Here is a 6,066-nt window from a genome sequence, read left to right as displayed (position 1 = left end):
GCTCAACCGAGCGAGCGGAACAGTCGTATATTCTATATAATATTCAAATGAGAAACGAACTGCGCCATCGAGATGCAAGAGGGGAGAAATGGAACATGGTAGGAGGCATTTCTTTTTAGCTTCGTTTATAATGAGCGACATTGATCGTTTCGCTTCCGCAATTTTGACGTCACGCATGCAACTTCTTTTTACATTTCCGGATAGAGAGAGGCGAATGGCGCAAGAATCGTCAATAATTTTTTTTGCAGACGAAATGGACATTCGAAATTACCGCTTCGATAAGAAGACCTCTGGGGAATTTAGAACTACAACACCATCTAGTGGCAAACTTCTTTGAAAGGTATAATCAATTGACCTAGCCGTGATTCAAATAACAAAAGAAGATTGTTTTCATCAAGATTAAATTGCATGTACGTTAGTGTGTCGTTTCCTCTTTATAACAAGAAAAAAAAAAAAAAAAAAAGCTTTTCAAAGTTAAGAAATTAAAAGTTTTGGACCGAGCAATAAGTTCCACACGTCACTCGGTCATTTTTGTCCAATTTTTTTTTCCCCTTCGAATCTTTTGATTACGGAAAGAATTTAAACAGTTGCAATAAAACTTTTTCGTTGCAAGCTAAAGCGGAGGGAAAAAAAACTGAACTTTTATGTTGAAAATACAAGAAACTCGAACTTCATTGATTGTCTCCAAGTAGAAAATTCAACAGCTTTCCAAGACAACTTGACTCGTACAAACACATCAGCATAACGAAAGATTTTAAATTTCATCAAGACAAGTCAAAGCCAGTTCCAGCAACTGGATGAAAAAGAAAAAAATGAGGCCTCATTATACCCGACTAGAAGTCGAGGGCTTAACGTTCCCTTAAAAAAAAAGTGTTTCAAATGAGACAAGTGCTATCAAAGACGCAATTAGGGCGCCCATCAAAAAGGACAAAAAAAAAAAAAAATGAATCGTTCCCGACATCAAGATCACACCCAATTGTTTTACCCTTTACGACCTTTAATTCTTTGAAAATGATCGTTCGTCGCTATCGAACATTCATCAGGGTAATAAGAACAACAATCTGACACGGCCATCCTCCCCGGACAAATATATCGCAGTTATATAGACTGGTAGCAGTACAGGTCGAGTATAAATGTCTCATTCCACGCCGACTAATGGGAGCAAGCGGTACACAACATATCCCCAAAACTTTTATTTTCTCTAACCTTTTCTCTCTCTTTTTCTTTTTTTTGATCAGTTTCTTTCATTCGACAAGAAGGGGGAAAGAAACAACTTTCTTTTAGTAGACGGAAAGGCCAGGCCCGTGTTGTTGTCTTGTTTGGCACAATACACCAGAGCAAAGCATCAACATTTAATGATCGAATTTAATGGCGTCCAGGGAGTATCTATTTCTCACACCACCGGAGAAACCCAAGTTTGCCCCCAATATCAATCTCCACCCTCCCTCTGCTTCGTTGTTCCTTAAAGAGCCAAAGATGAGAAATCACATAGTTTAAAAAGAAGCACCAAAAAAAAAAGGGAGGAAAAAAGATCAATAAAGTAATAACGAATGGACATAGGAGGGGGGGGGGGGGGATTCGCCGCTTATCGGACCAACAAATTCATCCTCCATGTACCAATTGATTTCACGATCGCCATCCTCCCCTTTTCTTCAATTTAATTCAGCTATAATCAGTGAACTTGGTGAACTACAACACAAAAAATGACTTTGATAAAAGTTGCCCAATAAAAAAAAGAAATGGAAATGAGTTTGGGCGACAATTCTATTCGACATCGCGACTTTAACTTTCAATCAATCAACGATGGCTTTAAGGGGTGCCGACGTAACCTATTTTGCATACATAAATGTATACGTACACACACACACACACACACACGACTTTTATGAAAAAGCAAAGAAAAAAAAAGTGAATCTGCTGGACTCAACTTCCGGACGCGTTCCCCACGCTGGCCACAACCTCATTTCCCTCTTTTATTCAACTCACCCTCCCCCCTTCTTTTTTTTTTTTTTTCTTCAGTGCTAGAAATCACAGAGAATGTAATAAGTTGAGGGACGATGGGGTCACAGAAATTTCCCAAATTCAATATCTTAAATTCTATTTTTTTTTTTTAAACGTAGATCAGCACTATCAAAAATGGCCGTTCGATCACACAATACGTCGTTATACATCTCGCTCTTTTCCACGTTCACATTTTTTTTTTCCCAACTCACATCAGCAAAAGTGACGCTGCGATGTGGAACCATATCTCAAGTCCAGCCAATGCAAGGAAAAAAGGCAAATTTTTTTTTCTTGAATTCATTTCCATATCACGTGTCGGTAGACGAAAAAAAAAGAGAATGGACTAGAATCCTTTTTGTATATGCGCAGAGCAAATTTCCTACACCAAAAAGCAGACAGCTGACTGGACCAAAAAGAAAAAAAAGTTACGAGTCCATCTCTCGCATTTTTTTTTACGGACTTGCACACAGTTCAGTCAATTCTGGACGTCAAGGGAAAAAAAACCATCATCATATCAATTCAATTACAATAAGCGACAATCCAACAGAAACAGAATAAAGAAAAAGAGCTGCATTGTCATGTCGCAATAAATAATGTCTTTTGGTTTTCTAATGAAATATTAAAAATAAAAAAAAAATATAAATAAAAGGTTAGCAATAAGAGCGCGCGTGTCACCCGGGCAACTTTTACACACCTCCCTTACATGCGCATGGATGACCTGACCAGTGTGTGCCAAGCAACTCATCACAACGCCGACAGTTAATACAAAACGTAACGCGTACCAAACAGAAGCGAAGTAAACAAGAAAAACAATTTAAAATTAGACAAACGTCTTTCCTGAAATCAATCCACAAATTTCAAACAAGATTTAACACACACAACAAATTGACGTTTGCGGACGCAGGTGCCGCACAAGACCGGGACTCGCTAGGGCGGGGACTGTTTCAAACGCTCCTAGTTTGCAACTCGATTGGTCACAGGTTCACGGTCCATCAACGGACTTCCTCACGCAATTTCGGACAGCGTCTGCTAGACGGACCGCGACACCGTGACCCTCCTCTTCCCTTTAAAAAAAAAAAGGAACCTTTTGCTCAAGTTTCTTGTTCGATGTGTAATCACCACGGAGGGCTTGGTTGCCATTTAAAAAGTTGTACGCGAAAAAAAAAAGAGAAACGCGAGGCAACTTATTTTTTTACGTGTTGTTTTCGATGTTACGGAAAGGTCGGTACGGCAATCAAGAATCCCAGGGCTCATCGTGTACGAAGAGCCAGTAGAAACAGACACACTCCAAGTCGTCCTCCTGTCATTTACAAGTCACAGAGCCATGAATTGTTCACGGTGCGGATAAATCATGAAAAAAGCTATTAGCCCGGAGGCTCTTCTCGTTGGCAAACTACAAATTACCGCATTAAAAAATTGACATCCTAGTTAGCGACGAGATGAGAAACGAACAAAACTAGAAACCATGGTCGAATTCGAGAGACGCACGCTGATGAATTGACGTCACCACTTGAAAGATTTTTTTTTTTTTTTTTCAAAGATTACCATTAGATCTATTCATTTTTTTTTTTTTGTTTGGACCAGAGTTGTACGTGATGTGTAAGGAGACGGCCCGTTCTCTCTCGTCCAAAGTGATTAAGTTGGAGACTTGAGTGGAGCCTGCCAACGGCCTATAGGGTCGCTATTAGGATCAGAGTCAAAAGTCACGAGCCTCACCGACAAGTGGATCCCGATCCTTTTGTCTCCTTTTATTAAAGGCCTAGTCCTCCCCCCCCCCACTTTCCGCTTGCATCGTACGCGTGTGTCTTCATGCTTCTTCGACCGTAGCCATCGTCACTAATAATAGCCGCGTGTGGGCACACCGCTAGGCCTATTGTTATCGAGCACCCGAAAAAAAAAAAAGATAGGCAGCTTCATTTCTTTCTTTCGGCCAGAAAAGAGATTTTTTTTTTTTTTTCCCGAGACGTCACGAGTGAAAATAAGAAAGAAGAGCGATCTATATACTTGAAACTCACAAAGGCGAGACAAGAGAGAAAGAGAAGGGTGGCGAGCACGCTTTGCATCTTCGTCCGAGTCTCCGTCCGTCCAGAGCAATAGCCTTAAATAAATAACCAAGCCAAACGAAGAAGAGGGGAAAGCAAAAAAAAAAAAAAAAAAAAAAAAAAAAAAATAAAAGGAATAAACTTTATTCCATCCATCATCCGGAAGGGGTATACATACATTTCTTTTTTTTTTTCTAGTATTTTTTTTTTTTTTTCCTTTGCAAAGCAGCGTCTTTCGCTCCCCTTATTCTTGTATTTCAATCACTCTGCACCATCTCCTTCCCACCCATCCCAGCCACCCTCTTTTTTTTTTTTGCTTCGTTTCCTTGACTCTATGGACGAACGGACAACCACGGCCGGCCACGGGGCAACACAGCACAAACGAGGCAAAGTTTTGTGTTGTCGGAGCCCATCATGGAAAATCCGGAATCAAAAGAAATGAAAATTTAAACCTATCCCTCCTCTCTCAACTCTCCACCACCCGACCCCACACATCAGCCACCCAACCATCCTCTTTCCCGATATACATGTAATAACGAATAGGGCTCAGAGCACGTCCACCTCGTCCGGCAGGCAGCTTTCCAATCTGATTATTTTTTATACAAAAAAAAAATATATATATTTAAATATTTTTCCCTCAACATTTCAATTCGCCTCTCAGCCACCCCACCCTTTCTCTTTCATTTCCGATCTTCCCTTCTACATCCTGCCCAGATCAAAGATGGCGCGTACGCTGCATGTCCCTCGCCATGGCTACTTGGATACTGCACGTATGCATAATTCAATTGATATGCGCAATCACGATCCAATCTATAATACAGATACACAACCGAAATGGCGTACGGACTCAGCGTACGCGTTGGGGCCGCCCAATTGAGTTTGGACACGAAAATTGTCGGAATTGGGAAGAAAACAAAACAACAATTTCAATTGCGGCTAGGGCCAGAATCGTTCGATACCACATCAAGGGCGTTGGCTACCACTAACGGCATGCCGCTGACTACTATTTAACATGTAAATTCATAAAGCATTTCAGTTTGGCTATCGTTTCAACGAAACCAACGTGTTTGGGAACTCTAAAAGCAAAAATCAACAAACTTGGGCGAAAAATTCTTTTCAAATGTATAGGTGAAACAAATCAATCACGTTGACTTTGGTGGTTAATTTTGAAAGAAAACTACTTGGGCAAACGCGTAGGAAGAAAGAACAAAAGTTAATTTAACGGGAGAAAGGCAATTTCACGCGCTGCCCATTCTTGAAAGAAGAAATTTATCAAACTGGCCAGTGCGTGCTGCACAACTTTTCAAAAGAAATATAAAAAAAAGGAGAAACTTAAAAAAAAAAAAAAAAAAAAAAAAAAAAAGTCCCTCCGAGATCAAAAGAAGTTATAATATAAATGTCGCATGTGTGTACAATACGAACACATTTATATAAATATAAATGGAAAAAGAGAAGAAAAAAGTAGTTGGGAGGGAGGGAATTGTATAGTGCAGTTTGGAAATGAAATTTGCGCGCACTACCGCCTTTCCATTCTTCTTTCCAAACCCAGTCCCGGCTGTCTTCTATGTGTGTGTGTGTGTGTGTGTCGAGTCCCGCGGGATCCTAACCTCCTCTTTCCCTCCCCCCATTTTTTTTTTACTTAAAGCCGACAACGTTGCTGTTCAAAGATCAAAAGAATTTGAATTATATTTCAAAATAACAAACCGTGCGCGTGCGATATTATAAGCCCCTCCTTTCGATTTTTTTTTTTTTTTTTTTGTTCTTTCTCGATAACGAAGAGAAATGTCATGACGACCAGTCCAGTCCCTCCGCCTGACGTATCCCCCCCCCCAACTAAACAAAAAAAAAAAACACTGATATACGCAATATAAAAAAGAAGAAAAAAAAAGACCCTTTCAATTCCATGATGGCGGCGGCCAGGCGTTTCGTTTTAGCAGAGGAAAAAAAAAAACTCGAGCAGTTTTAAATAAAAAAAAGACGTAAGAGAGGAGATGAAGGAAAAAAAAAATCGAGTTAGTCCCGA

This window comes from Daphnia carinata, chromosome 4 (genome assembly GCF_022539665.2).
Source record: "Daphnia carinata strain CSIRO-1 chromosome 4, CSIRO_AGI_Dcar_HiC_V3, whole genome shotgun sequence".
NCBI lineage: Eukaryota > Metazoa > Arthropoda > Branchiopoda > Diplostraca > Daphniidae > Daphnia > Daphnia carinata.
Note: the sequence above shows the minus strand (reverse complement) of the source record.